Source organism: Manis pentadactyla, chromosome 4 (genome assembly GCF_030020395.1).
Source record: "Manis pentadactyla isolate mManPen7 chromosome 4, mManPen7.hap1, whole genome shotgun sequence".
NCBI lineage: Eukaryota > Metazoa > Chordata > Mammalia > Pholidota > Manidae > Manis > Manis pentadactyla.
In genome coordinates, this window is record NC_080022.1 from 123,778,194 (window position 1) to 123,801,977 (window position 23,784).

Sequence of the window (23,784 nt, forward strand, 5' to 3'; positions counted from 1 at the left end):
TTTTTGGATGGCTTCTCATGCAGTGGTTGGCAGCCACCCCTCCACCCAGGCCACTCTCTCTGTGCCTCATCTGCTTTAGCATTCTTCAGGTGACATGCTCTGACTTTATGTTCTACTTATTGGCTGACTCATTAGTGCCTCTCCCTCACTGGGATGTAAGGTCCGGAAGGAGAAGCACCTTGTCTATACTGCTCTTCCATGCATCCCTAGTACCTGGCACTTCCTACATATTTGTTAAATAATCCAGTGAACATTGTGGCAGTTTCTCTTTATTCTTTAAAAAAAAAACCGCATAGTCCTGAAAATCTACTTACAAAAATAGTCCATTTTCATGGATATTGAGGAATATGAAGATATTTAGAGTACACAGAAACTAAAAGAAAAATGAAATTTCACCCAATTTCACCAAGCAGACACAATGGCACACATTTTGACATCTACCCTTCCAGGAGTTTCTCAGAGCTCTTACTGACTTAGTAGCAGGGATTCATAATCTCATTGCTAACATAATAGAACAATAATTATCTAATATCAAGAAATGCTCCCAACTTCCTTTGGCCTGGCCAGATGCAGATGATCCTCTTTAGCAGATGCTCCTGATTCCTCTCAACACCCGAGTAGACCCACATGGCTGTGCATGCGGGTCCAAGGCTCAGCCTGGGACTCTCACCTGCAAGCCTGGGTAGGCTGTCCTCCTGAAGCCAGTCTGGAAACTTGGTCACTGAGTTCAGTGGCCAAGGGCAGGGATGCTTCCACTGGGGCAGAACAAGGCTTACGGAGCCAGTTCCTGTGGCAGCCATGAGAACGACAGGTCCTCGTTGGGGACTGGCTGCACTCCATTTCTCTCTGTGCCTGGGGTTTTGGAACCATACATGAGGAGACTGGGGAAGGGGGGAAGAAGAAGGGCAGATCCTGGACTTCTTGATAATGTGAGCATTGGGTTACCATTAATTAATTGAGAAGAAGATATTTGATATCAATTTGTCTCCTAAGAAGAATCTGGGATACATTTATAGTCATGTTAAAAAAATAAATTTTAATTCCATTTTTATTTATTTATTTTTGCATTTTTAAAGGTTTCTGACAATGAGAGCCTTGTTTGGATGACTACAAGCTTTTCTGACTTTTACATTTGCAAAAGGATAAACACTGCATACAGTAGGGAAGACCTCCTGGCCTAGGGGGTTAGATTTTGTTTCCCCAGAAGAAAACACTGAGACATGGATTTAAAAGCAAGTTTACTGTGGAGGTGGTTGCAGAAAGCACCAGAAGGAGGTAGGGGAAGGAAGCCAGCACAGGTGCATCAATGACAGGTTACTTCAGTGGGCAACTGGCTCTCGCTCCCTCGCCACGGTGTGCATAACCCTCTCTGTGCACAGGCCGAGGACACTCCTGCAGCCAGAGAAAGTCAGATGTCGCAGGAACTTGCATAAGGAGACATCAGGCTGACTCAGAATGCTGAGTGCCTGCTTCCTTGCTTACAGGCTCCTTGAATGGAAGGGCTAATGGCTAGCTCTGTACCTGGGCTGGGCTTGCTCAGAGTTGAGATGCTCTCCAGGTGTGTGGACAGAGAGCAAGTATCTACAGGTAACTGTCATAAGAAGGGAGTGAAAGTCTTTTGTTAATTAATTCCTGGATGGCATCATCATTCATCCCTTTTCAACCCGAACATCTCCGTGTCTGCTATGGAGGTCTGGGATTTCCTCAGGCTGCTGTGAGCATCTCTCAGCCCCAGGGTTATCACACACACCCTCCTGAACCAAATCTCCCTCTGGGAGTCCAGTTCTCTGGCTTTATCTTGGAGGCAAAAGTCCAGCAGCTGTCAGCCTCCCTATCTAGGGTGAAAGCGGAGGGGGAGAAGTGGCCTGGCACTCACCCCTTTCTACAACGGACTCTGTAAGTGAACTGTCCCCTGACTGCCTGGGAGTCATTCCTACTGCTGCATTCATTGTGTTGGGAACGCCTGGGTTTTGGGAGTTTGTCTTGCCAGTGGGTTTCAGCCCCAGGCATGTTCACTCTTGATTTGGTGAGACCAAAAAATCACATGGATGAAAAAGTCATACCTTTTCATTGCTGAAGAGTGTTGTCTTGGGGTACTAGACTATGGTTGGTTTATCCATTCCCTTGAGGATGAACTACAAATAAATCTCTTATGCATTTGTGTGTGAAAAAAAAAATCACAATGGAACATTCTTGGGGTGAAAGGGTTTATACCCAACTTTATTCCCATGGTTGCAGGCCCAAGAGAATCCACTCCTCCTCAGGCAAGTCTGCATACAGCAAGGGGTCTCTGCCTGCAGGCTTCTCTGTCCCTGCAGCCGTCTGTCTCTGTCCTCGGCGCTGCCACCCCTCCAGGCTCTGCTCTCCTGCAGCCCTGCAGCTCAGAGCACTGGGTGGAGCTCTTTATAGGGAGTCAGTAATAACTATTACCTACACATGTGCAATGAGCTAGCCGACCAAGGTCAGGTGAACATCCTGGCCATAAGAACTTCCATTTCTCTCTACAGAGTTCTTCATTAATTTTTATACTTTCTCTTTACCAGGAATTATTCAAAATGTCTATTTTGTTACTGAGATATGTTCTTGTATTCAAGAGGTTTAGGGCTGTTATTATTTCAAATATATATATATATACATACAGAGCTTCCTTGACTTATGATGGAGTTACATCCTAACAAACCCATTATAAGCTGATTTTATTGTCAGTCTAAAGTGCATTTAATGCCCCTAACCTACTGAATAGCATAGCTTAGCCTAACCTACCTTAAATATGCTCAGAACACTTCCATTAACCTACAGCTGGGAAAAACCATCTAACACAGAACGTATTTTGTAATAAAGTGTTGACTCTCTCATGTAATTCATTGACTACTGTATGGAAAGTGAAAAACAGAATGGCTGTGTGGGGACAGAGGGTTGTTAAGTGTATTGGCGGTTTACCCTTGTGGGTGAATGGCTCCCTGGGAGCTGCGGCTGCCCAGGATTGTGAGAGAGAATCATATCACATGTCATTAGCCTGCAAAAAGATTGAAATTGAAAATTCAAAGTAGAATTTCCACCTAATATTGCTTTTGCATGATTGTAAAAGCAAAAAATCATATGTTGAGCCATCACAAGTAAGGAACCATGTGTAATTCAAATCACATATATTGTCTGTTGTATTTATATGATTTCAATTTATATATGTTTATAATTCAAATATATATAATTTGATTGTACACAATATATATTCAAATATATGTTTCAAAATATATTTTTTAATAGAACATTTGAAATATACATGTGTTTGTTCAATCTGCCTTTTGAACCAAATCTTATTTTATAGTTTAATGATAGGCTCCACACTGTGAGGTGATGAAAAAGAGCAATAAGGACTTCCATGTTTGACGTGGAAAATTAACCATGAAAAACTGGGAATAAAAATAGGATAGCAGGTTTGTAACAAGGAGTAACAATCTCTCCCTCCCTCTCTCTCTCTTCCTTGCTGCCTCTTCTTCAGCTGCCCTGGGTGTAGAGAAAGTTCTAGGAGAAGCCACACCAAATATTTAACAGTGTTGTGGCAGACTGAATTGTTTTCTCCCAATCCCATTCACATATTGAAGCCCTCAGCCCCAGAGTGATGGCATGTAGAGGAGGGGCTTTGCAAGGTGATTAGGTTAGATGAGGTCATGAGGGTGGGGCCCTCATGATGGGGTTAGTGCCCTTGTAAGGAGAGAGAGCTCCCCACCATGTGAGGATGGCAAGAAGATGGCCTTCTACCAGCCAGGAAGAGCCCTCACCAGACACAGGCCCTGTGGGACCATGGTCGGGGCTTCTGGCCTCCACAACTGTGAGAAATGAATGTCTGTTGTTTAAGCCCCCCAGTCTGTGGCAGCTTGTATAGCAGCCAAACTTGTACAAGCTCACTAAGCCAAGTGTTTAACGGATGTGAGCAGATGTGGAGGGAAGGCAATTTTCACAATTTATGTATTTCTCTCCTGTTTGATTCTTCTTTCTAAAAGCATGAACATCTTTCATCAAAATAAAAAAGGAGACTCCAACCCACTTACAATCCACTAGCCTTGTAAGAGGTGTGGTGAGATCAGAGGTGTTCACAGCAAAGTCTTCCTGAAGCTGAAAAACCTGCCCTGAGTGGTGGTGGAGGGACAAGGGGAGACTTAAGTTCAAGCCTCTGGAATACCAGGCAGAGTGTGCAGCAACGGGAACTGAGTCTGGGAGCAGTAAATGGGCCCAGAGCTTATGTGGACCAACCATTGCTCAGCCTGATGAGAAACAGACCCAGGTTGGAGGACATGTGACCCAAGGGTGGGATGAACTAGTGATATGGGGTGAGTGCCCAGGGGCCACGGCCCTCACCTGGTCAGACCCTTATGGTGACAGACCCACGGAGTGGTGGGGGAGGGGAAGCTTCAGCCACCTTCCCTCGTGTCACATCTGACTCTGCCCCCTCCCTGGCTGGCTGCACCCAATCACTGAGACATATTCCCTAGCGGGCACAGTTAAACCAGATTAAAAACCTATACTGTGAGTGTTACTTTCTGGCGCTCTCCCTGTATTTCCTCTCTGTGGCATTGCTGCCACACAATGTTATTCTTTCTTAAGAACAGCTTCCCTGAGAACCACGTAGTGAAGAAGGCAGGCAGGAAGAAGGCAGGGTTCAGGGGGCTGCGTGGGCTGGGGATTCAGAGGCATTCAGAGGGATTCATCGGAAGGCCTGTGGAATTTCATCCTGCCTTCCTGGACCAAACACCCAAAGGTGCTGTGACACGCCTCTCTTTCTTCCCCCAGGTAGAGGCTAGATGCAGCTGGAAGGCTGGAAACCCCACTTAGGTCTTGAGGGTTCCTTAGCAGATGGAAACTGCTATGGAAACCAGCCGGCAGATGACCAGGCTGGCTTCTACCCAGTGCCCTAAATAAGGAGTTACTGGAATGGATGAATTATTATTAACATTACTAATGTTTTTTCCTTGAGTTTTGGGCATTCTTGGCTCCTTGGCATAATACTCCCTAATACTAAAATGCCACCACAAAACGAAGTTGAGAACTTGGTAGCTTGTGGTAAGGAATGAGACTTGCTTAAATGTCTTAAGGTTCAGGCATATTAATAAGTCTGAAAGAGCATTTGTTCTGCTTTTTAGAATTCCCAATAGTGCTGGGGGAAAAAAAATCTTAATTTATATTCCATGTACTAATTACTTCAGAAGTTGTTGTAATATGGGCCTGACAAGAGTGTTTCATTATTTGGGTGTGAATATTTTCAAAACCAGATTGTTCAATTTTATATGTCCTAAAACAAAATCGAGTTGAATTGAAACAAAATGAGTCCAAGGATTTTTGTCGACTGACTGACAGATACCGCACCTACTTAGAACACGTTTGAAATAGTTCCCTGCCACCTTGATCTTGGGAGATCCTGATTCTCCTTGGCAGAATCTCAAAATGTGTTGCTGGCACAAATACTCAAATATGTTCTAAGTCTGCAACGATCAGAAATAGCTCCTCAGATCAAGTCCTAAATATCTGGCTTATTTTTCTGTAGCAAAACTGTCCACACTTCCATTTTCCTTTGAACTATTAATGTGAGAGTATTACAGTATTACAACAGAATACAAACGCTGACAGCAAAATTCTTACAGTTTTTTCTGCTTTGCTTCTCCAGTTTCCCATGGAAATAATTAGACTGTCCAACAATGATTTCTATAATGTTTAGTTGAGATTATTCCCATCTCTTCCTACAAAATCTGACTCAAAGCTCACCTTGTTACAGGCAGTCTCACATGAGTCCCTCACTCAAGTTACTTACTCTTCCCCATTTTCGTCTCTCTTCTACCTGAAACAACCTTCTCAATATTTACACTGTACATTTGTGTTATATCAATGGGAAACCATTAAAGAATTAGAGAAAGAAGATGTATGGCAGGATTTACATTTTAGGAGGGTTTCTCTTGCCCCAGGACAGAAGTTGAAGGGGCATGAGGCTTGCCATGAACTGGGATGTTGGCAGGAGATGTCACAGGGAGGAGAGGGAAGGGAAACGGCTGAGAAGGAGACACAACCGACCACTGAGGACACGATTCTGGGCCCGTGACACTGGGAAGATGTGGTGCCACTAAACAAGATGCACTATAGAGGGGAAGGGCGGACACACAGAGAAGGTCTGCAGAGAGGGAAGAGACTCCTGGTGAATTCTAGTCTGAGAGGTCTCTAAAGAAAGAACATTGACCCAGGCTGTCCTACAGGCAGTGCTTGGGAGAGGAGCTGGAACTGGAGATATGGGTTCCAGGAAATGCCCGTGTGTGTGTGTGAGTCCATGAGACCACAACAAAAACACCTGGAGTGAAAAGTAAAAAGGACCTTGGGCATTCCTACACTTAGAGGGTTGTGGATAAAGGAAGGAAGGGTTCTGGGAAAGAGGCCTCAGACAAATGGGGGAAGAGTGAGGAGCCTTGTCTTAGAAACAGAGTGTCATATTTAATTTACCCATTCAATCTGATGTAACATTTATTGGACTACTAGAAAGACATACTGCTGGGCTCTCGCCACACTAAAGGGGTCCTTGCTTTTAAGGAACTTCAGTGGAGAGATGGACATATATCAGGTTGAACCATAAGAAATGACAGCATTCCATCCTTTGTGACCCCCACAAACTGCAATTTCATATGGATCAACCTTATGTAATTTAAGATAAATGCAATGATTGTCTTCACAGAGTTTTTAACATTGTCATCTGTATACACAAAGGAAAGAGTCTGGATTGAAAGACATATTCCAGAAGACCTGACATACCCATCCTGAGTGATGTTTTAAAAAATTGCTTAGACCTTAGAACTTTGTGAAATGTCATCTTTAACTGGAGGCTGACTTGCCTTCACTGCAAGGAGTCTGCCAATACTTAACTTTTCATTTGTGTCCAGAGATGAGAGGAAGTTTGAGTTTCTCTTTTAATGATCCAGCAAGCATCTTGAAATCCTCCTGTCACCCTGATGAGACCAACTGGGCTCCACCCTGACTGTAAATCACAGCTGGGGGGCTCCATGTGTTGATAGGCTCAGGTCTAGACTCTTGTCCACCCAAGAACTGAAAGAGGTGTCAAACCCACATGAATGCATAGCTGTTGCCCAATGGGGCGTGCATGAGTTGGGGACAGAGACTACCACCAGCCATGTCGCTTCAGAGTTTAAACAGCAGTGGGGCAATCCGGGTTTAGAAAGACTGCTTTGTGGCATAGCAGATGTGAATGTCGGAAGCATGTGGTATGGGAGACAGGGCAGTCCGGGGTAACTGAAGGAATCCTTGCATGAATGAAAGAGGGTCAAGAGGAGATGTGCTCATGCAATTTATGGTAACACGGACCTCCTAGAGCTTGGGGTCCACCTGGATGAGGAGGGTGAGGGAGACAAGATCTGGGTGAGAACAATGCTCGTATTTCTTGCCTGATTGATGGTGTGGATGGTGGTGGTGTCACAGGGAGAAGTGTAGGGGAAGACATTCACATTTCGGTGGAAGGATGACTATGATTGTGTTTTTGTTTTGCATTGTTTTTTTTTTTTTTTCATTTGACTCTTTTTTCTTTTGGTTGAGATGACTGGGAATATGAAAATGGAGACTTGCTGTGAGGTAGATGAGTGGTTTTGGACGTAGAAGAGGCTGGAAATGCAGACTTGGGGTTGACAGTGCAGGTTGAATACATGTGTCTGGTTGAGGGCTTCCTGGATAGAGTGTGCAATGAGGAGGGAGAGGTGGGATTAGATTGGACAGAGGGGAGCAGTGAAGATGGGGTTAGGGAGCCTCCTGCAGGGCTGCTGGGGAGAAGGGCATTGGTGCTGAGCATTTACTTTAGGGTCACCCTTACCTGAGGAGGAATTCGGGCCCTGCCATTAAGAGGATCTGTGATTGGCAGCAATCTCTTTCAACTGTTGCTTCCCTAACTGCAAAATAGGGATAAATAACAGTAATGCTGTCTTAGGCTTGTTTTGCTGATAACCTGAGGAAGAATATATGCAAAGCTTCCCTGGTACCTGAAACAAAGGAAACATTTGCAGAAATATGTCCTGCCTAAGTTGTCACTTTCATTTAAAATGACAGAATTCAGAATAAAGGTGATGATCGGATGATGAGATAATTCCGGGCTTGTTCCTGTCCTCGGGGAAGAGCAGTGAAGAGCGTGGCCTTGGGAGGCAGTCCAGGGAACGGTCCAGCTCTGTGACCTCGGGCAAGGTTCCGCAGTTTTCTCCTCTGAAAGGGCAGTCTTAGTAACATGCCTTCCACAGGGGTGTCATGTTCATAAAGACATATGTAAAATCCTCAGCAGAGCTCCTGGCATATGATATATAGTTAGGTAATACTTTTAAAGGAGCAAGACCCAGAGGGATTCGAGTCTCAGAAGCCCAGGACAGTGTCAAGACCTGAAACTGCTCTATAAAATGGGAACAAGGACCCTCGCTGGACTTGGCAGTGAGGACAGATGGTCGACCCGGGAGGCCCAGTTTTGGAGGATGGGTGGGGGTGGGATTGACTGCAGGTGGGCCAATGGCACAAAAAAGAGGTGAGGAAAACGGAGACAGCATGGCCTTCAAGGAGAGAGAAGGAAAGAGAAGGAAGACGGGGATAGCTAGAGGGTCTATAGGGCCATGAATTTTTATTGGTAGGTTGGTTGGTTTTGGTTTCACTTTAACACAGAAAGGGGTCCATTTCTAGATTTCTCTATGTGTTTCTAAACTATCCTTTCCACTCAGATTTTATAAAGGATTATAGAGAATGCTGATCACCCGTTACTTAGGATGAAGGCCTTTCCTTCCCGCAGGTTTAAATAACACAGGCTCCTTTGGATATAAAGACTGTCCTTTTAACCAAGATAAATGATTTGAAGCTGTTAGACATACTTAGTTTTCTTTTTTTTCTCTAAATCACAGTCTGTTTAAGTTAAACTTAACCAGACAAGACAAGGAAATTGTGCTGTATTTGGAAACATGAACAAAAAGGTACAGAGAGTCTCTGAGATTTCTCTTCTCTGAGCATCTTCCAGATCTGCTCTGGGGGTAAACCTTTTCTGCTGAGCATATGCATTGCTAGTTAGAAACTACACACACACACACACACACACACACACACACACACACACCATGACGGCATAGAACTCTACAGGCCATGCCTCAAACGGGCCGTTTTCCCAGCATCATGCAATCAGTCAGTGCTCAGGTCTCTTACATCTCAGTTCAGGTAATTGGCATTTATTCTTGATTCTCACCAGCTCTCTCTGAACCCAGATTTCAGTTTTGCCTTCTCTTCCCCATACTTCCACACTGCCTTGTGCACACCTCTGTTATTAAAGTATATTTACCCTGTATTAATATGATATTATCTCTCTCATTAGAACCTGAAAGGCAAGGGCTACCTTTTAATGTTTTTTGTTGTTGTTAAATATGTGTATTCATGGTGCTCTGCCCTTGTCTGGGATAATCTATTGAGTAAATGAATGAATGAGTGGATAAACAAATGATCAATCTGATTTATATCAAATTTTTCTCATGTAGATGTATGGAACAACATACAGGCTTTGATACGTGGATACTTTCTGGGCACCCAAGATCCAAACAGACCGGTTCCCAGGCCTTTCCATCAAAAGAAAGATTTCTGCTGCTGTGCCCGCTCCAAGTCTCATTACAGATGTCACAGGAGCACATACACTTCTAACACAGATGGGGAGTTCCTCTTCAAAGGGACATTATGTTCTTGGATCTCAAAGGATCTGGGATATCACCTTTGTATATTTTGCCTTGGGTGTAATTTGTGGTTTTACTTTTTTTCCCCAAGAGTTTTAAAAGACCACCCCAAATTAGGAGGAAAGCATCCCAGTTTAGCTCATAATTCAGCATATAAGTCATGGGGGAATCCACATGCCCCATAGCTAATTAACTGTACCACCTATCTTGGTAGATTTCTGGATGCTTTTGGATCTGTCATCTTAGACTGTCTACTCCAGAATGGAAGCCAGTGGTGACTTAAAGGGTCCAGGGATTTGACCCCTTAGATTCCCTCCATTTTTCAAATTAAGGGAAGCTGGGCCTTTTTCCAAATGAGTAGAATAAAAATTTTAAAACATTCTTCCCCCTTTTGGCTACTGACCTCCTTCCTTCCATTTATGCAAACATCACCGACATCTCCATTACTCTAACTCCTTGTCAGTCCTCAACCCTCCTGCAGGTAGAGCCCACCCCACCATGGTCACCAAATTCCATTACTATAACCTGTATTCTTATTTCTCCCCTGGGTTGAATAATTAAAGATGAGTTTCATACTGAGAAACTAGAAACAAAGGGAGAAAAGAATTCATTCTTAAGCCAAAAAGCCGTTGGCAAGCATCTCAGGTATATATGGCATGGTGAGTTTCCCCACAGTGGAGAAGATAACCAAAGGCATGAGTTGAGAAGAGAGGAAAGAAGTGGGAAGGAGAGACTGAGAGAGCAGGAGAAGGTGACATTGGCTGACATTAAACTCATATGAGCAGTCAGGTTGTCCTCATGGCTTCCACTGAGGATCACCAAGAAAGGACTGGAGAATAAAAGACTTGCTTGCAAAGATTTTTTCATAACTCTGCCTTTGGAGAATCTCACCTCTCTCCTGTTTTTCTTCCCTTGGGGATGAGTGTTTTCTTTATAGATATCTATTTTTTTGTGTGTGTCTCTTCCATAGACATAAACAGATTTTGGATGCCTCTGAATTGCTATTGCAAGGCTGGGGGAGGGAAGATGCAAGAACCAGAGCTCCTATAGACCTGGACCCTTAGGGGCTCCTCTGTCAGATTTCCTTCACGCCTGCCATCAGGTCTTCTACCTGGCTACCTGTCTTCAAAGCTTGTCAGGGACATAATGCTGTTCCCTACATTCTCCCTTACTTTGCTGTATTAATCAGGACTTTGACCAGTTTTACCTGGTATGAAGTCAACTCAGGTTTGTCTAAGACAAAAGGAATTGTTTGACTCATGTCCCCAAGTTGGTTCTATTTCAGGCATCTGTGTATTTGAGGTCTAAGTAAGCAATATCATCATGATCCCTCCTTCCCTTCCTCCCTAGTTCTTGGGTCTGCTTTCGTATGCACAGGCTTCCTTCTCTTCCAGACCATCTGCACATGATGGGACTTACCCAGGCTTGTAAGGTTCTTGTAGCTCATGCTTTCTGAAGGACTGATAACCTTTTGGACTTCCAGAATACATATTAGTCTCTGCAAAAAGGATTTTGATTAGCCACAGTTGGGCCACATGCCTATCCTGGAACAGTCTCTGCATTCAGAGGAGTGGGCTATGCTTGCTGTCCTCAGCATATGTCTAGCACTGGGGGGAGAAGACACCTTAATTGTTGGTTCTACTAGAATTACTGGTGTGAAGCAGAGCAGGTCTCAAAGGGAATGCTATGAGAAAATGAAACAGTAATAGTTGAAAATTGTAACTGCTGTGCTTGAAATAATCACACATATTGATTTAGTAACCCTGAGGAAACTAAGGTAAACAAAAATGAGAAATAAAGGGTATGATAAAATAAAAATATATCAGTGGTAGGTGTCCTTGATCTTCTAGACTTCTAAAATGAAGCTCTAATAAAGAAGGGAGAATTTTTGTTTGTTATTGTATTCTTAGTATCTGTCACATAGTAGATGTTTAATATAGTTTCTTTATAATAAAGTATCAAATGAGATGAAATTTAAAACAATAAGCCAATGACTAGTAAGTCACTGGGGCACATAACAAGAGAAAGTAGACTGCTTTTCCTTATCACAGGAAGAATCACTTTAGTGAGCCCTCTCAGTTATGAAACTGTAAGGCAGCAGGCACCTATAGGAGAGGAGGCACCTATTAGAGGAGGCTTTCTATAATCTGTGGTGTGCTTCTAACTGTTTAACAACTGGATCTCCAGGGAAAAATGACAATCCTGATTTGTAAGGACTGCTAGTTCCTATTGTGTAAATAAAACTGCCATGGTTGATTTCAAGTTACCAACAAGAGTCACTGAAGGCAGAGTTGGGAAGAGAGGCATACAACTGGACCTCAGGATCCTGTGTGAGCTGGCTCTAGCCCAGCCCTTCACGTAACCAAACCTTCTATGGATTAAGGAAGGCTTCTCCCTGAGACTCTTTAGTATGAACTCCTTCAAAGGGGTTCACACATTGCATATGGAACCTGGGGTTTTCTAGGGGCAGGAGATCAATATCTAAAACCCTTATCCCAAGATCTGAAATTAGTTCATCATAATGAAGTGGCCCAAAGTGGCCTTGACCAAGATTCTTGATCAGACAAGGACAAGGATCCCAAAGATAAATTCCCATGAAGGGAGTCATTGCCTTGGTGGTGTGGGTACAACATTGGTCCTATATAGGTGATGGCTGAAGCTAGAAGCTTCTCTGTTCTCAGCACACAGGTAAAGGTGTTGTGCTTCAGCAAAAACAGTGGTTGAATATTTGAGTATAACTACAGCCATGAAACCCATTGTGTGTACTGCTTGGGCATGGGAGGTTTCCAGAGAGCTAAGCCAACACTTCAGCAGTGGACAAACATTTTTTCAATGGTGAGGTACAAGTCTTAACAGTAATGCATGCCAGGAGTTTACAATTAAGACTTAAATGCTCATGGAGTGTATTAGTCAGGATAGGCTAAGTTTTGCCTTGGTAACAAGCAGTACTGAAGTTTCAGTGGCATGATACAACATGAGGTTATTTCTCACTCACTCTGTATCTCCATCATGAAGACTCAGGCTGATGGTAATTGCTTCTTGATAGCTGTTTCTAAAATTGCAGAGGTAGAAAAGAATGTGGCAAATTCACACACTTGGATCTTAAATGAGACATCATTTCTGTACACATTTTATTGGCCAAAGCAAGACCTATAAACTACATCTAACCCTAAGTATCCAGGGCACTGAAATCCTAGCATGTGGCCAGAAGATGGAGTCAGCAAACAGCACTAAGAAAACCACAGAAATCGACCAAAAATACTAATTACTTTTTTCTCTCTTAGCCTTTGGAAGAAGGAACCAGGCTTGTTGATGTTTGAACTGAACAAGCCCCTGAATCTTGAACAATTTCAGTTGAAGTAAGGCCCAAAGGAAGTACTAAACTTTCTAGTTTACAGGGGAAACCTCTTACCTAAAATGCAAACTATAAAGAGAAGTGGCAGTTTTGGTGTCAATAGGTTAAATAAATCAAATCAGGCACATGCTGAATGAATGTATGAAACATCATTTGAATGGAATTGTATCTCTTTCCTGTAAATGTCTTTTGTTATTCTACTTGGGTGTTTATATGGAGCTCCTACTTCCTTTCATTCAATTGCATTACTACTGCTGCTGAGAATGATCATCATCTCTTCTCCTTTGGTAAGAAGACCAATAATCAGGCTTATCCCTCTCCTAGTAGGTTTTATGGGTGGAACTGAAAGATTAATTCCTTTAATAAATGGGAGCCAAATGCTGAATAGGGGCCATTCAAGCATGAGAGTCAATCAAGGCAGAAAAATTTAGATTTTTATCCCAGAGCATAGAAATTTATAGTTCACAAACTCTTCTGTCCTAGTTTGTTGAATTGCTCTTAAAAAATTTCCAAAAGCAAAGCATGACCTACAAAACAGAGATACAAAAGGGAAAGCTGGGCATCTCTTGTGTCACACCCAGCTCCCTGAGGAGGCCAATATGGACGGTTAGATGTGACTTCTTTCACACCTTTCCTGTGCTCATGAACACACACACACACGCTTTTACAGAGTACACACTCATGTAGGATGCATCCTCCCTCCCTTCTGAAATTCTGAATATGGTACATATTGTTTTATGAGAATTTTATTTCAGATGTAGGTATAGTTTCCCCATCTATAAAGTGAGGATAATAATAGAGCCTACCTCATGGGTTGTTGATAGGATTAAATGAACTATTACTTGTAAAGTATGTAGAAGAGTGGCTGGCACCTTGGAGCGTCATACAGAGACGTCCTCCTCACAGTCCTCCTCCTCACTGCTCTTGGCATTTTTTTCTAACCGGAGGGTGCAGAGAGGCGTCTAATTCACATTTTGATTTGCATTTTACTGTCTACTAGAAAGATTGTTCCTCTTCTGTTTATTGGGCTTTTGCATTTTTCCTTGGATAAATTTCCTCTTTACTATTCCATGACCATTTGTTTGTAGCTTATTTGATTGAAAAATTATTTTATCTTTCTCTGTACAGTAAGGATATTAACTCTTCATTCTCAGATGTTGGCAAATATTTTTTTCCAATCAACTGTAGGCCCCTTGCCTTTATTTATGGTGTCTCTTGCCATTTAGACATTGTTGATTTTTTAAATAAAATTTGCTTAGGATTTTTAATGGCTTGTGGGTTCCTTTCTTGCTCAGTAAGAACTTTTACACCCACTGGCTAGGTAAACATTCTCCTAAATTTTCTCCTAGTAATCATTATTCCTCTATTCTTTACATTAGAGCTTCAATCTATCTGAAGTTTATTTTTGTCTAGAGCCTGAAGTAAGGGGCTCACATTGTTTTATTCCAGATGAATAGCCAATTATTCCAGCTCTCATTTATAAAATAAACCATCCTTTCAAGACTGAATTTAAATACCACTTTTATCATATATTAAGTTCCTACATATATATATATATATATATACTTGGATTTGTTTCTGGACTCTTTTCCACTGATTTCTTTGACCAGTCTTGTGCCAGAACCATACTATTTTGATTGCAGCAATTCATATATACTCTTCTCTTTTCTACATTATCTTAGTAATTCTTACACATTGATTTTTCAATATGAAATTTAAAAATCATTTCACCATTTTCAGCCAAGAAGCCTTCATGATTATTATGGGGAGTTAAATTTATTTGTACTGAGAAAGACTGAACTTTTTTTGAAATACTAAGTTTATCCATCTACTTCTTTAGATCTTTTTTTATGTTTTTCATTATATTCTTCACATAGACCTTTTTTGTTGATTCCTTAGAATTCCAAGTTTCTATTTTGATCACTAATAAATGTTAAAAAATTCTTCCATTCTAAGTGATTCCTGATTTTACAAAGATGATTTTTGCATATGAATTAAACCTTTTTAAAAAACTAACTTTGCCCTTTAATTCTAATAGTTAAAAAAAATTTATGACTGTATGTTCTTGGGTGCTCTGTTGGTCAAAAAAGAGACAGCAGACCCCAAATGGAGTAACTTGTGTTAAACCTATGTCAGCAAACCAAGGCTCAATACCTAAGTAAGTGCAGTTTGAGTCCCCTCTAAGAATATAACCTTTAACCAGTCAATGTGGAATTACCTGGTTAGTAAGAGTGAGGAAATTCACCTGGCAGACCCCTTCCATCCCCCATAGGAAGTTGCTGTTTCCCGTCCCTCCCTGCTTTCTGCCTACTAAAACCTTCCATTCAGCACAGCTTCTTGGAGCTCCTTTCTCTCTGCTACATGGTTGCTGACCAGTTCACGGCTTATTGAATAAAGCTAATTAGATCTTCAAATTTACTCAGCTGGATTTTTTTTGACATAAGCACATGGTTATATAATATATAAATAATGATAATTTGCTCTTTTTCATTTCCAAATCTATATCACTCATTTTATTTTCTTTTATTATTGCATCAGCTAGAATTGTCAAAATAATGCTGAATACAAATGATGCTTAAAGGCATCCCCATTTTCTTTCTGGCTTTAATGAGATTGTTTACTATTTTACCTTTAATATCATGTTTGATTTTAGGCTTTGGTAATAGTCTATATATGCTCAAAGTGTTTCTGTTTACCTCAGCAATAGTTGTGACTGCTAAAATTCATCAAATGCCTTCTCATTGCCTATATATTTAATTTGTTGTAATAATGAATTTTATACATGAATGTTTTAATATTGACGCATCTTGCATTCCTGAAACAAATGACCACTTTGGGAAAAGGAAGGAAAAAAGTATAAGAGAAAAGCTGTTTTTGTGAGAATGTATGTGCAGGGAAAGAAAATAGACGCTAAAATGCACATAGCAAGCATGGCATTATGACTGATGCTTGGATTTATCAGGAGATAAAAGAAAAGAAACCTCCAAGAATGTGTCCCAAGCAAAACAAAACAAAAATCTTGTTTCTAAATAGTTAATTCCCAAATAGCTTAATTTTTTTTTGGCAAAGTATCATGGGGAGTTATACCTTCCAACCTTGTGTTTATCAGTATACTCCTTTCCATCTGGTAGATGCAGGATTTGGCATATTTGTGTAAAACTATTGTGTGTGGGGTGTTGACCCAGTTTTTGAAAAGGGCTGCAAATACACTTTCTCAACCTAAATAAGCGAATTATTTGTCTCTTCCAGTGCCCATCTTTAATTGATCATTGAGTAGTTCCCAAATATCCACTGATTTAGGTCAGGATAATCTCTCACCTGAAGGGGGAGCACTCCAGGCTTGGATGTCCAGTATGCAAGGGCCTGAGCCTGACGCATGGTCACCAGGAATGTGGGCGTGACAAGGTGAAATAAGGGAAGGAGGCAAACGCAGACTGCAGCCTCCGGATGAATGTCAGCACGTCGCAGGGACAGCCCGGACCCCAACCCAGATTTCTCCCTGCATTGGTCCAGGCTAAGGCCTAAGCATCGTATTTGTTAAGTGCCTCAGTCCCGGGCAGTTTTAGTGCACAGTTTGGGCTGACATCTATTTGAGCGGTGGTTCCCTGGACCAGTTGTTACATCAGCATCACTTGGGTACCTATTCCTCTGGAAGTCCTGGTTCCACTAGATCTGAATTAAACACCCCAGGGGGTGGGGCCCAGCCACTTGCCTTGTAATAGGCCCCTGGGAATTCTGATATTATGGGAGAACCGCCACCCCGGAAAAGTGCTCAGTGGCTGGAGAACCACACCCTGATGCATCCGTGACCTCGAAAGGAAGATAAGTCCTGGATAACAACTCTGACTGCCAAGGAACCATGTGGGTCCAGGGAGAGCCGTTGGCTTCAGCGGTAGAGGGTATCAGAGGTACCCCAAGCAGGTTCACTGGAGAGGTGAAGGTGGCAGCCGTGATTCTCAGGGTCAAGGGGATAGAGGTCAGAAAGGGTGGGAGTGGGTATGGTTTGCGTGCTGCAGACCCATGGCCGTGAAAGGTGGTGGAACCTGGAGTTGAAGCTGGGATGGCAATTCAGCTTGTGCAGAGGACTTTTGTTTGTTTTCTTTTTAGGAAAACAATCGATTTGGAGGCAGAGGGAGAACTTCCTGCACAGAGAAGAGTTGGTTTTAGAGATGAAAACAGAAAGTGATTCCCTATTTTCTGGGTCAGGAGATGTCCTTTCAACTAAAGGTTAATTTGGGTAAGCCAGTAGTCTCATTTCCTCTGGTTTTGTGTTGACTTTTTGAAACAAAAGCATAAACTAGAGAAAACAAATTTGGAAATGATTTTCTTCCTTGTCTGAATATGTGCGGGGAAATGGTTCAGATGGGTTTATCTTCCTGGGCTTAGTGGCATCTTTGCTGGGACCCAGCGTGGGCCCTTCGAGGCTGCTGCTCAGCCAGGACCCCTTCTCTCTTGGACGCTTCAGCCTCCGCCACGGGCAGCATCTGCTCAGAGCTTTCTTCTGGCAGGCTCGTCTCCTGCCTGGAGAGGCAGCACGTGTGCCTACGCTCTCTTGCGGTCTACCTTGACTGGCCTTATTTCTCAACAGCTGCTCTATCTTCATTTTCTTTGTTGATTAAAATTCATTTTTGGCTTGACATTTTTTTTTCCCCCACACATGAATGTCCAGAGAGGATGCTTCTTTGCGCAGCTTTTTACCTTCTGGCCTCTCCCCCACCCCCAACACCACTCCCCTCCTCCACTCTCTTACTCATAGGGCTCACGGTGTTAGACCTTATGTTGGTGGTTGTTAATTTTTGGTTCCAGCACATTTTCTTTGTTTTCGTATTAACCCCCCAGCTACCTCTGTCATCACCCACTGGCACATGCCTGGGGGTCCTGTTTTTAGGACTCGTACTGTAAATCTCTGACACAAGCTGCTTCCTGCCCTGGAAATCTCACAACAAAGAGGGCTCTTCAGTTGGCATAATTACTATAATTCCCATATGTATCATTCCCCTGCCCCAGGATATTAATTCACCATTCAGGCTCTGCAGGACAGTAGGACCCAGGACCAAACGGGACCAGAGACTAGAGGTCTGTCACCAGTGGCCTGTCCAGGTCTCCCCTGTATGCTCGTGCCCAGCTCAGGGGCGTCAGTGTGAGGGGAAACCCTGGATGTTTGGTTCGCAGGTTAGAAGGACTGTGATGTCACAGTGAGCCACCAGTTCAGAACAGGAGCTGGACTGTTAGAAAAACTAGTCCTTGGAGTAGAAGAAACAGGTTTGTGTCTCAACAACTGGTTTTATTACCTACTATGTCGTTTTCACTTTCTGCTGTGTAGAAAGAGAGTTGGTGCCCCAACCAGGGTCCCCATATAATCTTGAGCTGAGAATCATTTATAATAGCAACGACGTCCAGGCATTCCTGTTTCTGAAAGGACATTACTGTTATCCGTTGAGTTTGTTCTCCTTGGTTCTTGTCTGCAGTGAAACAAAGAATTGAAAGGCAGAGACATAATAGTAAAGCAGAGAGGAAGTGTTATTTGAATACCCTCCAAGGGAGGAGGGGGCCAGAGTCAAGGGAGACAAAGGCCCCAGATCTTTTAGGGTAGGGTCTTTTTATCATGTCCTAGCTGGGAGGTGCCTCTTTGATCAACAGGGTGAGTTCATCTGATTGACAGTTCTAGTTATACACCCACTCCTCTTGGTGTGCATGTCTTTCCCCAAAATGCATAAATAAAAGCCCATGGGGTGGGAGGATGCAAAACCACAATTTTATTTTAATGAGATCTTGATGAGGTGTGGTTTGGGTCATTCTTAGTTGTGTTTCATTGTGCCTGTTTTGGCATCAGTTTGGGATCAGTCTGCCTTGATCCCGATAGGCAAGGACGTTATCTCCCTACAAAGCCTTGTTGTCTAAGTGGGACCCCCTACCTGGGCGGTTTTTCCCTTGAACCTAATCTTCCCCTTCTCCAGCTGCTCTTGTCTATCTTTCTACTTAATATTACCACCCAGGTTTCTTTCAAGGAGATTGTATCTCTTTAGAAGCATCAAATTCTATTAAGGAATCGTGGTCTTTGCTCTAATTTACAAGCATGAAGGAATCATATTGCCTCACATTTCAGGTTGCTGTATGTCCTTCACCAAAAAACAGGAGCCCCCGAGGGTGTAGGAAATGAATTTTCACTTGATAACTTGTACATACTGGTTGGTTGTTATTTATAATATTTTAAAAAAACAGCCCTTGGATTCCAGCATAACTTAGGTAATGTTAAAAAGGAAACACCAAGCTTACATACAGGAATTAGCTGTACACTGTTATTGATCCATATATTGATTCCTAACACTGCAATTAATTATGGCACAGAATTTCTAAAGTCCCACTCTGAAATATTTGTATTTCTTTACTGTGTTTGCTATTATTTCTTCTGTTGCAAGTAATAGAAAGATCAAATTTATGCAAGTGAAAAAAAAAGATAATTTATTGGCATATATCTCTTAGTCCATAGGTGTTTTTAGCTTCATGCATTGTTAGTTTAATGCATGCTTAGCTTCATGTAGAGGTGTTTTTAGCCTGATGCATGGCTTGAGGCACAGGTTCAAATGAAGTGGCCAGGACTTGATTTTTCTCTTATCTTATTTTTTGGCTTTGGCTCAGCTGATTTTTTTTCTCCCCCCTCAGCAGGCTCTCTCTTCCTAGTTACAAGACGGCTATGTAAGCTCCAGCCTATGAGACAGTGTAGAGAGCAGCACAGTGCGCAGGAGTGTGGGCTCTCCGGATGCTAATCTAACTAACTGGGTGACTTCACACGAATTACGTTTCATCTGTAAGCCTCTGTGTTCTGATCTGTGTAAAGGGCTCCTAATAAAACCTACCTTTTCTGGTGGCTGTGAAGATTAAAGCAGATAATCTATGTAAAGCCCTTGAAGGCTTCTGGTGCTTAGTGCCATCTGTGTTGTCAGTCACTATCTTTCCTACTTCAGCTCCAGTAGGCAAGAGTGTCTGCCTCTCTTCCAGAAGTTGCAACAGAAGAACATCCCACCCTGCAGGGCTCTCATGCTCACAGTGGGTGGAGAAGTTACCCAGTTGGTGCAATCAGAGTGAACCCCAGGACTCTTGCTTGATAATAGCAACAGAAATTCCTCAGTGCCTCTGGCTGATTTGAGGCTTGGAACGGCTGCAGCTATTTTGCATCAATAAGAGAACCAGCCTGAGGATGAAATTGTCAAAGGGCTGGCTGAGCGGAGAATATATCATTAAAATGGAGCCAGAGCTTCAAGAACATCATGAGCTTCTGGATCAAACCATACCTGAAGGCTATATCCCACTGTGGGCCTGTATTACTTGCAATCAAAGGATCCTTTCTAATACAGGAAACTCACATAGCTTGTCAACTGAGAACATAAAAATGAAAGTGAAACATCCTAGATCAATTTCTCTAATATTACTTAATAAAAGGGTATTTTATTACTAATAAAAGTAGAAATGACATACTTTGGGAATATAAACCCTCCTTTAAATGGAATATATTTGGCTTTTTGAAAAATTAATTTCCAGTATGTTTCAGACCAGAAAAACTATGCTGTGAATTTTATTAGCTCATGGACTAGCTTTTAAGGACCATCAGGTAATATACATAAAATCTTAATCACAGGGCATGGCACACATATTAGGTGCCACAGGTGGCAGTCACCTAAGCTTCAAAGAGGCCTGGGAAGTCAGGCCATGGACTTTATGCAGTGGACAGGAGGAGTAAGTCACTCTTACTTTGTATTCTCCAAAGAATTTTGCACCTGCTAGGCATTTACTCTATATTTGTTGAATGAATGAATGACCTTCCATTGAGGATGATGAAGAGTCTATAGAGATACAAGGAGACAGTAAATACAAAGGGAGCCATGGTACCTCCTCAAGGTGGTAACACTGGGTGGTGGGTGTTCTTTGGAATCCTGGGGCAGAGGACAGAGCCCATGAGACTTGCCCAGCCATGCCATCCTGTTCTGTGTGCATATGGAAAAAGCAGTAGTTTGAGGACAGACAACTCAGTGGGAAGGCCTCTGTGTGGCATGGGTGAGGCCCCTATGTCAGTGTGGTGACAATCAGAGGCAGGACAGGTGAACCTGGGCTCAGGTAAGTGAGATTCTCATCCCTTTGTAAAACGAGGGAAGCATGGCCTAAGGGACCAATCATGGAGTAGGGAAAAAGGGAATGGGGGCGCCTATCTACTGTTAAATTAGAATGGAAGGTATACTTGGTACAAATTACTGCCCAGGGTGAATTTGGGGTGCTGGGGACACTCTTTTAGTAAGTCCAAAATCAATAGTCACAGGGATTTGAATGTTCATTTTCATTATGGGAATTTTATTGTTCAGCAAGTCTAATAGTGACTGATTAGGGAGTAGTGAGTTTGAAGTATGTCAGTTTTATTCCAGACAGAGACCTTACTTCTATTTCAGGGTCAGTCAATGAACAGAAGTGTCTTGATCCTCCTCAGGTATAGAATCCGGTGTTAGGCAATGTAGAGAATACAAATGGCAATGTGGGACAGCCTCTGTGCTCAAGTAGCTTAGGGTTTTGTAATGAAAATGGTAACTGTAGAAACCCAACTTGCTCTCCCACTCTTTCCAATGAGTAGTTCAAATGTTTTCCCCTGACCTTACATTCCTGAGCCCCTGTCTCTCTTAATTTATGACCTTGCCTCTTTTTTCACAAAGAGAAAAGGCAGATGAGAATTCCCTCAGATTATGCCTGTTTCCATTTTATCTCCTGTTACAGTGAAGAAATGTTCCTCCTCTCAGCTTCCCTCCTGTCCTCCAATCAACTTCCCCTCTCTCCTTTGCAAGGACTTTGTTCTTTTGGTTTTGGCCTCTATATCCTGCACTGTAAATCCCTTATTCTTTGTAGATGATGCTTCTCAAAATGCAAACATTAAAAGCAGAGCTCTACCAGAGACAGATGTTACTGGCTTGTAAGAACCAATTTTGAGCATCTCTTCCTAACTTCACAGCCAGTGATATCTCATGGGCTGCTTGAAATCAACTCCTGTGAGAGTATTTACACTGCAGAAATTGGCCAGTGCTACACACTGGGGCTTTCTTCTAGTTGTTAAATATTTGGAACACATCACTGTTTAAAATGAACTGTGAGTATATTTCATTAAAAAAAATAGGAAACTCCTTGAACCTAAATTCACCTTCTTATCTTTAGTAGCCAAGGGTCCTAGGGACTTCCATGTTTCCTGAGCCAGTGGACACCTCATTGTTATTATCAAAGATGTTCTTAGATGTATTTGACATCAGCGACTACATCCTTCTTGGGGCATTTTGATTCTTGACTGCTATAATTCAAAGATCTTTTGTTTTTTTTTTTCTATGAGGTGGTTCCGTTTTTCTTGGCCCCTTATGTTTGTTCCTCCTTGTTTGCCAGGCTTCTAAATGTTGGAGTTCCTTGAGGCTAAGATGGGAAATTTCTCTCTGAACTCCCTCCTAGGTGAGTGTCTCAACTCCTCCTTACTTAAGTACCATCTTGATACTGATAATTTTCAAATTTGTCTCTAAGCCCAGAGCTTTTTCCTGAGTCCACATCTGCTTATCCTTCTTGACTCATTCATTGGGATGCCACAAAATACTTGAACTTACCATGGTCAAGATGAAATGCTTCAATTTCCTATCCTGGAAAAAACCTTCCTGCTCCTAACACAATTAATGCACAGTCTCCCAACACACAGCCACAAGGCTTTCCCATATTCACAAATGTTACCATTCAATTATTCAATTTGAAAACATAGGAGTCATTTTTGATATCTCCTTTTCCCTCACCTGATGCCCTGGCTAATCTACTATCCAATCCCTTCCATTTTGCCTATCATTCCCCTCTCTGCCCCAAATCTATTGCTGCAACATGAGTTCCAGGTTACCATTGTCCTATCTAGGTTTCCAGAATTCCCGCCTTCTCTCCCTTCCGGTCACACTGCCTCTCTCTTAGTTCTTACCATTCTACATGCTTCTTCCTGCCTCTGTGCCTTTGCATATGCTGTTCCTTCTCCCTGGAACATTCATTGCTCTGTTCTTTGCCTGGTTAATCTTACTCATCCTTCAGACCACTCAGCTGAATTCCTGATAACCCTGACTAAGGCAGGCACTTTTTTTGAACTCTCATCTAGCACCGAGTTCTTTTCTTTGGAAACTTTTATCACAGTTGCAATTTTACACTCTTACACATTAATGAATGTCTGTCTTCCCCACAGACCATGAGAATCAGAAGGACACGAGTGGTTTCTCATTTTACCCCCAGTGCACAGCTCAGAGAAGACATTCAATACATGGTTGTTGAATGAATGAATAGAAATAGTATCAGTAATACAAGTGTCAAGTTCACAGGAAGAAGAGATCCTCTCTGCCAGTGTCATTAGGGGAGCTAGAAACCCACAGATCCCAAGACCTTCATTCTGAGGGTTCCATTCATAGATGAGAGAGGTCGGCAGCCAGTGGCTATGATGAGTGTGGTCTGCTCTCCAGATCTCACCCCAAGAACAGAGGGTTTTCTGCACAGTGTTCTGCATAGAAGCTCTGCATCTAGGGCCTCATCTGTTCTATCAGCGCATTTATGGATCCTGACCACTGGGACAGGAGGCAACAAAAACATTAGCTTCTCAGCATTCTTAATGTATGGCTACAAAGCACATCTGTCTTTCATGCTAATCTTCTTCAAGACCCAGTTTTCATT